Source organism: Malaclemys terrapin, chromosome 14 (assembly GCF_027887155.1).
Source record: "Malaclemys terrapin pileata isolate rMalTer1 chromosome 14, rMalTer1.hap1, whole genome shotgun sequence".
Lineage (NCBI taxonomy): Eukaryota > Metazoa > Chordata > Testudines > Emydidae > Malaclemys > Malaclemys terrapin.
In genome coordinates, this window is record NC_071518.1 from 37,559,188 (window position 1) to 37,570,338 (window position 11,151).

Genomic DNA, 11,151 nt, shown 5'->3' on the forward strand with positions numbered 1-11,151 from the left:
GGCCTTGTTATCAGCTGGAGGGGAAAGGGCCATTGCATTAAATTTTACACTGACCCCTTGCTTAAGCGACATTCCTGGGCTAGAATGCTACCCAGAGATGGGTGCGAAGGGAAGGCATGGAGCTGCATTATGCCAGCAAGAAATACCCACAGTATGTTTGATACTGAACCAGGGGGCAAAAATCGATCCCTTCGGCGCTGCAGCGTCTGACGTCTGTTGGCTAACTTAGTCTGGCAGCTTGGCTTCGTTTGAAATTGTAACAAAGGGGAGCTGCCCCCATACGGCGACCAAGGGCATCAGCAGCGACCGAACACCGCAACTTCAGCACCAAAAGGGCAAGCCCCTGCCACCGGAGCTACTTTGAACAGCGCTGCAGCTGTTTGAGTGGCTAGGGCGAGACATCCTAACTAAGCCAGCACATTTCAGAATCACCTCTTAGTAGAAGGTGCCTAAATGAAAAGAATTCTAAAGGCTTTGAGTCAAAGACTAACATCCTATTCTAGCGTTTGGCTTGGAGAAGAGTGGACGCAGACACAGAGAGGTAATGCCCGGGGTATATTAATTCTTAAAAACCTACACCAGAAAAAGCCTGTATTAAGAAGGTGGACAAGCAATCACAAGCCAAATGATCACTAAGAAAGGCCAATAGTGGCAGATGGGAGCATAATGGTGTGCAGTGTCCCACACTCCCAGGAACTAGACCGTCACCTTTATGAAATGGGTTTAGATTGAATGTGGTTTATTCCTTCTGGTGCAGCATTCATGGCCTGCACGTTGATTAATAACTGGTGCCGTGCAGCTCACTGGGCGTGGTACAGGTTTTCAGGATGGCGGCACAGGCCAGGGGATGGAAGCACTGGCCTGGGATTGGGAATCGAAAGACCAGGCTTCTTATCCCAGTTCTGCCAATGACCTGGTCAAGTCACTTCACCCCTCCATGCTCCTGCTTCCCCTCCCTCCCTTTGTCTTGTCCATTAGACTGAAAACTCCTCGGGACAGGGAGCGTTTCCTACCCCTCATGCACAGCCCCTAGCCCCAGTCTCAGTTAGAACCTCGAGGTTCCTGTAATAACACGTGTATGAAATAGGGTGAAGCATCTACAGCCAAGGAGAGGCACAGGAAACCTACTACTAAAGAAACCACAATGGCATGATGCTGTATTTGCTTTTAATAGGGTAATTGTACTATAGTGGTGCAGTCCTAACCCATCAGCCACAACCACACCACTCCAGCCAGGGCCTACAGCAGCAATGCTCGCAGTGCGGGAGGAGACTATAAAAACGATTCAGCTAGTTGCTCAGTCACAAGACAAGTAACAGGTTTGGGGCGAGTTGGTGCCTGCAGTGTAGTAATGCTCTGGGCTGTTCACATTCTGCCTATCCTCAAACACAAGGACAAGTGCCAAAAATCTTACCTGAAAGCCACGAATGCTTTTTTGGGACAACTAAAAAGCCATTCAATGTACATTAAGCCTGAGTAATTATTGGTTCTGAGGAAGGATGAAAAGAGTCTGTAAAATGAAGGTTATCCCTGCTCTGCTTCAGTGTCTTTAGGTGGAAAACACATCACACGTTTATACAGAGCACAATTCTGTCACCCGTGCGTGGAGCAGTAGGATTTAACTGCAGAGGTAGGGGCGTCTCAGCGAGAGACCGGCTGGCAGAGTCAGGCCTAGAAGAGAGCAGGCAGACACACCAGCTGTCTAGTTGCTTGGAAGATCTCGTAGTACTTTCTTGTTCATTGATGAGACCCAAGAGTAGCAGGGAAGCTTCTGTTACCTGCCATCTCACAGCCCAGGACAACTTCAGTGAACAAGGCATAGCCAAGGGCATTTAACAAAATGGAAAAATGGTGTTAAGAGGCAAATACTTATTTCTGCATGGCAGGCCCCTCCAAGCAGGGTTAGAAGGTGCTTTTGGTACAGAAATCAGCGTTCACCAATTCTGTTGTGCAGTTAAAACCTACATCAGAACTGTGTGTTGTTCAGTCCATTCACATTGCTGTATAGGCCATGTTCATTGCCTGCAAGGAGCCTTACCTCTGAGAGCTTTAGAGGGGCACTAATATAATGACTATCACCAGCTTTGATTCCAAAGGAAGTTTCAGCTCATGCTGCCCAGGCCTCAGTGGGTTTTGGCAAGCACAGTAGTCTTGTGCCTAGGGTCAGTTAGAGTGGACAGGTTAAGTTACTCGAGAGCAGGGCTTTAGAGCCATGAGGGAGGATAAAAGAGGGAGACACGGTGCTCTTCCCAAACTATCCATGGAAGGTGGATGAAGCAGGTTAGGGAGGATGATCAAAAGGCAACTTACAAATAACAGGACATATCCGTTTCTAAGACAATTAGGAAGTTGAATCAAATACAGTATTTCACTTTCCAGCGGGCTAGGAGTAACAGCACAGAACATTACCAGCTCCTGTCAGTAAACAGACTCCAGTCCCTGAAATGGAGAGAAGCCTCCATGATCTTTGACACAGGCCCAATTAATGGGATCGCACAGAAAGGTGGAAACGAAAGATACAAGCTGAGAAATAAAACAGCCCTTCAGTACTTTCAAAGCAGCATGAAGCCTTTCAGTTGAGTGAATTTCAACCACTTGTATGGGTAGCCTTCCCCCCTGGTACTTAGCTGATTGCATCTATCGAAGCCCCACCTCACAGTAGGATGGTAATAATGCCTATAGATTAAATAGCCTCTGTTGCTACTCACATTCCCACCTGTGTGGCATGCTGGTTTAAAGTTAGACTGAGAATGACGACAGGAGAGGTTTTCTATGCTGATAGAGCCAGTGAAAAGATTAGGAGTGCTTACCTTACAGAGGAGACAACACGGAGCAAACATGTGAACGATATACAAAACATCGAGTGGTCTGGACAAGGAGGATGGACTGGACGCTGCTACCCACCCTCTCAAACATTTTAGATGGGGAAAGTGAGGCCGCGAGGTGAAGTGCCCAAGGTCACTCAGCTAATCAGTGTCAGAACCAAGAACAGAACTCTGGTCTCCAGATTTGTGGAATGGGAAAAGCAGTAACTCTTAAATTCCTCAAAGCAGCACTGAACTATGCAAATACCATCACAGGCAACACAAGCTGGTAGGAGAATTCGAGAGTAGCACCATTGAGTTACTAAGAGTGGGCTTTTTTTTGGTACGGGAGACACAGAATAGGTTTTTTCAATCACAGAACAGCCTTTTTTAAAAAAAAACCAAAACGTAAGTTTGGTGAGAAATTGTCACCGTTGTGGATAGTCTCTCTTTTCTAAACGCCTTTCCATGACATTTTTAATAATTAATGAAGATATCCTATTTCCTAGAACCGGAAGGGACCTTGAAAGGTCATTGAGTCCAGCCCCCTGCTTTCACTAGCAGGACCAAGTACTGATTTTGCCCCAGATCCCTAAGTTGCCCCCTCAAGGATTGAACTCACAACCCTGGATTTAGCAGGCCAATGCTCAAACCACTGAGCTATCCCTCCCCATCCTTATTCATTTCTCAAAGACGTTTTCTAAATTACTGAAGCTCCTCATTGACCAAACCCCGGTTTGCAGTAACAAAACACAGTTTTTGGTAAACGACAAATGGCTATCGCAGTTTCAAAAGCTACTGCAAAAATTTTTTAAAAGGAGGGAGGGGGTCTCCAACTTTGAACCCTGTGAAACAGGAACCACTTCAACATTTTGGGCAGTCATTTTCCCACTGTTTGGCCAGCTCTACTTATTACTCCAGTTAGGGTTTAACTAGCTCTTAACCCTCTGATTTATGCACATTTCTTGGTTTTATTGCTATTTAATGAATTCCAAGTCAAAAGACACTTACTGTGCAAAGCTGCCAGTGTTTGGGGGGGTGAACCTGCCCCAAAGACAGAGTATTATCTGATGCTCTAGAACAAAGTTCAAGCAGTTCCATATTTTAAAACCTTAAAACACAATTTAACTCCCCCCGCCCCGTGTCTGGCTTGGAAATAACCTTACAAAGAATAAGGAAGCCAGGCAGTGGTGAAGGGCAGCCCCCATTTACATCAATAATTGGACACAAGGTTTGAAAAACAGGACACAGAAGTTTTAATGGCATATGGTCAGAATCATGCGTTTCTCTCTCCTCCAAAAAGCCAGGAACCCCAGCAGCACAGAATCACTCATTCAATACTGACCCAGAAGGGAAGACGGCCACCTAGCTGAATTGCCAGCACCACCTTCCTGAAGGATCTAGGCCACGGGTTCTCACAACAAAAATTTTGGTGGCCTTAGAGTGCGGCCACCAACTCTTGCTGGTGGCCGCTCTGACAATTTTTCCTAAAATAACTAACTTTAGGAAAAACAAATAAGTATGCACATAGACATGTCCATATCATTGTAATTTATTTATGAGATTTTTTTGCAGACTCAATAATAAAAATAATGGACAGTTGTCCCTATTCTTTACAGGACCTAAACAAAATAGAAACACAAATAAGGTTTTGTTGGTTTTTGTTAGACTTGCTAGCAAGTCTGCTATTGTAAAAAGTGATGTTTGTTAATATCGCTTTTCACAGCAAACTTATTCATCCCCGGCAAGCTGGAGGACAAATTTAAACCCTGGATGGGGAGACGGGTAAGGAGGCAGGAGGGCACGGGGTGAGGGAGGACTGGATGGGGAGGTGGAGGTGGCTGCAAGGGTCAGGGTGATGCAGGGAGGGGGTGAGTCCAGGGCTGGAGCCTGGAATCCCACTGCATGGGTGAGGGGGCTGGAGGAGGCAGCGGGAGCCAGGGGCAATGTGGGGGGGGGGGTGAGCCCAGGGCCGGAGCCCAAAGCCCAAGCCCAAGCCCCACCGCCCCCAGGAAGGTGGAGAACTCACACTGGTTGCCTGCTCCTATAGTGTTTGTGGTTCCAGAAGGGGGCACGGACCAACCCCTGCTGGCGACCCTGGGGGAGGGACCGCTGCTTTGCCCCCCTACTGCCCCGCAATCACCACCCAGGAGGCGGTGGCCGCAAGAAAAGCCCATGGTGGCCGCATCTGAGAAACGCTGATCTAGGCCTTAATTAAAAGCTTTCCCAGCCATGTATATGATGCTGCCCTGCCCAGGTTAGGGGGTCAAAGTCTCAGGCAACCGTCACATTTACAATTAGAAATCTCTCTTCACAATAAAGGATCTAAGCATGCAATAGATCCAACTTCTAGGATACAGAATTGGAAGATTTTCCCTCCCCCTCAAAAACAGGAAAATGTAACATGTTGTCCCCATAGTACAGTGTGATGGGCTGTTTCTAGCGGGCAAAGAATTTCATTCACTGATGCAAGTGCTTCTTAACACAGACCCGAGTTCTGTTCCCAGCTTTGCCACTGGGTGATCTTAGGCAAGTCATTTTCCCCTCTGTGCACCTCCTTCCCCGCCACCTGTAAAATGCAGATACTACTTACCCTTCTTTTGTCATAGCGCTTTGAGATCTATGGGGGACAATATTTATAAGCAGGACCATTTAGAAGGGAGAAATGTTTTGAAGGTGCTACTGCTGCAGGACAGGATCAGATGGGAGACACCTAAAAATGAGGAGGAAAACAGGCTACATTTGTTGCAGCGTGAGTTTTGATGTCAAGAGATCCCTCATGCCTGATCAGGGTGTCTCATTTTCAGAGAGATATAGCTCTGCCATCTGAACCCCCCGACATTAATCGTGTGCTGGGGGACTGGATGTTCTCTCCCAGTTTTAGATCTCAAGAGGGGTAGGGAGGAAGTGGGGCCACAGACAAGCAAAACTATTTTCCTCTTCGCATCTCCATTATCTGGCCAAAATAACAAAACCCACATGATGGAGCGGGTGGAGGGGAGAATAACTTCGTGCATTTGAGAATTTCTGTGCCTGGTTTCTGCCCAATTCACCTCCAAACCACAGAGTTATTACAATGCCATGACTAGATGAGCGTTGAGCGAGAAGCAGAGCTCCTTTGGACACTGTGGGAGCCTTCCGTGGAATCCGGATCCTTGGAGCAGGAATCGATCCATTTCACCAATGAAATCATTGCTAACTGTACTGGATAGACAGAGCACCTATAGCCGTCACTGCTAAGCTCGTGGTAGTGGAAGCCTTTGGCCATAACCTCCATCCAGGGAAAACCAGCAGATAAGAGGAACATGCTCATTTCTAGCAGGAGTGGAGCACATCAAAACTTTTTCCTCTTTTGTTTTAGTTTTAGCGGCTTGAATCCTGAACGTTTTCCCATTTCGTGACCTTCGGTATCAGCAGCACAAGCTATTGTTTTTCCCTCCACAGATGCTCAAAAACAGGAGCTGCCCCAGGAGTAGATTTACAAGAAAACCACAGTAAACACTTCGGGTAAGAGGGGTCATGCGTGATGTCCCCCTCTAGAAACCTTACAAACCCACAAGAAGGTATAAATAACTATAAATTTATTTGTCAACTGGTTTTGCTTTACTATCACACAGGAGAGCCGGACAGGTTAATACAATATATATATACACACACACACACACGCACACATATGGGATATAGTCTTATAAACACACGGAGAGCAGTGTTAAAGGCACTGCAAGCCACACAGAAGCCTCATCGCTCACAAGTACAATCTCACACAGCCCTGCTAATTCACAGGCATGGAGTCACAACCATAGGTTACGCGATCCACCTATAACCTCACCCCATCAGAGACTGTGCGTGGGCCAACAAGCCCTCTGCTACTGACCCGGCTCCACTGCAACGAGGAACTGCCCCTGAAAAGAAATCAGATCCATGGATCATATAAAACTTTAGAGACAAGCACCTGGAGTTAGGGGTTAGAATTCCACCTTGGGGTTCTGGCAAAGGGATTCGCGCTCAGAGGTCTAGGGATGTCGGGAGGCTCAGCTCCTGGATGACTAAGACGGTCAGCAGGGAACATGCCACGGAGGAACAAAGTGGATCCCAAATCACAAGAGACGCTCAAGTTGCCAGAACCCAAGACGGAGTGGTAGCCCAAAATTCATACTTGCCTGTCCATCTCTATGGGATGTCTGCGTACACAGGAACAGAAATCTTCCAGAGAGTTAACTCAGCGTGTCACAGCTTGATGAAGAATAGTTAACATTCAAGGTTAAGGTTTTTGTTTCATGAGTTAAACACCCAGTTACCAGTTGCAGTCCTGGGTTGACTGTAATGCCCGAAGGAAATAAAAAAAGTGCTCTTCTCCTCCTCAAACACATCATGCAGGCAAGTTATTTCAGCGGAGAGCCAGGAGACTGTACCAATCCATTGTCACAGGCCGCTTTGGCCTCATCCATCCTCCAGTTTTTCCCATTAGTGTTCACTTTGATCAGCACCAACTCCTCCAGGAGCCACATGGCAACCCAACGCTGAGCACGCACATCAGCACCCAGCTCTAAGAGGGACACCCTCGCTCCGCATCACGCCCCTAAACAATCACTGAATATGGGACCAAGATCAGACAGCTGGACCCAGGGCACAGGTACAAAGTAGGTTGTACCCATCATGGTGAAGCTAGGATATCCTTCCACCTTGAGAGCTACAGCGTGACAGCCCCATAGGCAGTCGTAGGAACAACCATTTAAGGATAGATTGAAGTTTTTTAAATTCCATATGCACAGTATCAGTGCGTATCTCGATACACCGCTAACTCACCATTTCTACCCCATGAACCCTTTAGGGCTCTCCACTAAGTTACTATCAAGATTTGCCTTGACAGTGTCAATGGACAATTTACTGGAGAAACTGCAACTCATCAGGCTATGTCTACACTACCACGGTAAATTGACCTACGTTGCACAACTCCAGCGATGTGAATAATGTAGCTGGAGTCGATGTAGCTTAGGGCGACTTCCAGCGTGGTGTAGACATTGCAGTGTCAATGGGAGACGCTCTCCCGTTGACTCACCTTACTCCTCTCGTTCGTGGTGGAGTACCAGGGTCGACCGGAGATCGCTCTGCCATCGATTTAGCGGGTCTTCACTAGACCCACTAAATCAACCTCCAGTGCATCCATCACCGGAGCATCGATCCCCAGTAGTGTAGACATAGCCTCAGGCGAGCGCCCGTTTTACAGCTATGCTGACCAGTCTCCTCTTGGTTCTGCAACCTCAGTTTCCTACACAGGAGCATTGGGAGACACTTTCCCCACACTTTGTTGCCAACACCCCCGCCTGTAAGGCTGAATTGACACGCCCAGAATGGAACTGACCCTAAAAGAAGAATGAGGAATGTGGCTGCGCAAATCCTTTGCTAGCTTTGGCTGTGCCACTGCGGGCAATGGCTCTGCAGACTGCAATTGAGTTAGCTGCTCAAATCCCATTGGAATTCAATGGAACTGGGCACCTCACCCATCAGGTTCCTTTAAAATCCCCACCATTCGAGGTCTTCAAGTAAATGAGAACTACCACTGGTCTCCGAAAGGTATTTATTTTAAAGAAATCCATAGTAGAAAAATAATCAAACCGGCAAAAGGGAAAAATGTACCATCCTTTACAAAGAGCAAAGCCAACATAAGAGGTGCAAAGAAACCCAGAGGTGATTATAAAAGGATAATCCCCAAAGACTGCTGAAGAGCGCACAAGAGACATGGGGAGGGAAAAAATAAAAAGATGTCAAGGCATCCTGTGGCTACGTTGAAGGAAGGGAAACAGGAAAAGGGAGGAGGACAGAAAGAGATGGATAAGAAGGAATCTCTCCTTCCTGGAGGCAAACACACAGCTATGAAGAACTGAACGCATTGTCTGGAAGCCAGTTGCCCGGCTGCAGAGGTACAACGTAGGTTCCCCCCACCATCCCATCTTTCTATGAGTTTCCAAAAGTTCCGTCTTTTCATTCCTATTCTTCTGATCTTCAAGGGCTTCACACTAGAGAAACCGCCACACGCAAGACGGACCCGCATCTAGCCCATAACATCTTACAGCTATCGAGCTATTGTGCCTGGCTTCCCGTGTTCAGGGCAGATAAAGCTGGCCGGGACTGTTAGGTACCATGAGCAGACGGAGGAGTATCTTTTGAAACCAGGATGTGGGGCTACAGATACCCCAGCCGTCTCTCTCTCTATAAACATCAGAACGGAAGAGAAAGGAAGTGCAATACAGATACAGAGTTTAACACATTTTATCCCATAGAGGCTTTGGCCACATTTGCTCTTTGGTTTGAAAGTAAAAGGTCAACTGAAAACAGTCAATAGCGGATGAGCCCTTCCGCCCTGTAGGATGGTGTCATCATAACCCGCTTTGGAAAGGCAGCCATTATATCAGCTGCAGGAGCCCCCCAGAAGCAGAACCAGGGAGGTTCTCTTGCAAGATGATGTTCTACTATTTCTACCACTTACCCCAGTTTAAAAAACACCTGACTCGGAAAGGCACAGCTATGTAAACCAACCCTCTTCTCCCCAATCTAAACATCTTTAAGGGAACAGCTTGTAGTTAAACAATTTTCTTTACCTAATCAAAATCCAGGGCTATAGCACCAGTTCTACCATATGACTTGTCCCCACCCTACCCTTGTCCCAGGAACAGCATTTTAACACTTCTGATCAAAGGTATGGCCACATACACCTGACTATTAATCTGCTCCTGCAACAGATGCTGTCATCGGCTGTTAGGACAATCAGCGTTTTTAATTGGAACTGGACTGCACTGTTACCAAACAGAACAAGCCAACTGTAGTCCTGAAGCCACACATAGAATCACAGAAGTGTAGGGCTGGAAGGGACCTCAAGAGGTCATCTAATCCAGCCCCCTGGGCAGAGGCAGGAGCAAGTAAACCTAGGTCATACCAGACAGGTATTTGTCCAACCTGTTCTTAAGAACTCCCACACCCTCCTTTGGAAGCCTATTCCAGAGCTTAATTTCCCTTATAGTTAGGAAGTTTTTCCTAACAGCTAACCTAAAATCTCCCTTGCTGCAGAGCAAGCCCATTACTTCTTGTCCTACCTTCAGTGGACATGGAGAACAACTGGCCACCTTCCTCTTTATAGCAGCCCTTAACATATTTGAAGACCCAAATCCCTCCTCAGTCCTTCAAGACTAAACATGCCCAGTTTTTTTAACCCTTCTTCATATGTCAGGTTTTCTGAATAATCGTTTTTGTTGCTCCCCCCCAGACTCTCTCCAATTTGCCCACATCTTCTCTAAAGTGTGGCACCCAGAGCTGGACACAGTACTCCAGCTGGGAGCTAACTAGTGCTGAGAAGAACGGGGACAGTTACCACCTGTGTCTGACATGTGACACTCCTGTTAGTGCACCCCGGAATGATATTAGCCTTTTTTGCAGCTGCATCACATTCCTGACTCAGTCAATGTGTGATCTGCTATAACCCCCAGACCCTTTCCGGCAGTACTGTCACCTCAACATTTACCAACGATTAGGACTCCTGGGATGCATCTACACTACCCGAGAGCTGGGTAACAGCCCTGGGTACATACAGACCTGAGAAATGCATGTCTCTAGTTTACAGGGTTGCAGCTATGAACTGCATTTCCACACACTGGACATAGATTCAAGAGATCTTGGGCCTGATTCTGTTACACTAAGACCCTTTTATGATGCTCTGGCAGCATGAAGGTGCCCTAAAGTGGGTGGAAAGGAGTAGCCCCCGTACAAAGGGCCTGCCCACAAACCTAACACTCCTGTAACACTGGCATCAGGGGCAGGCCTCTGTTGTGTATGACCAGCTATTTACTTTACAAATGAAGACTCTCTGGCAACTACAGTCGTAGATCAGCATCCTCCATCCTTAAATGTGTAATTCATAAAATATCAGGGTTGGAAGGGACCTCAGGAGGTCATCTAGTCCAACCCCCTGCTCAAAGCAGGGCCAATCCCCAAACAGATTTTTACCCCAGTTCCCTAAATGGCCCCCTCCAGGATTGAACTCACAACCCTGGGTTTAGCAGGCCAATGCTTCCCTTCTCAGAAAAGGACCAGATCTCTCAATTACGCAACACAAACATCCTCTCCATCCCCTTCCAGTTCATCACCGACCATCCCCATTTTGGGGACTAACTTAGAAATAACTCACACAGCAGAAGAGACAGAACCGCTGTCTTCTGCCACCGCTGAGGTCAGCTCCCCACTCCAGCACAGGGCAGCCAGGGTACCAGCTACGCACTGCACTGCCTAGCTACCTGCTCCCACCCTGAACAGTTCAGCAGCTCAGGGATTTCCCGGCTGGAGCAGACAGCTAAAC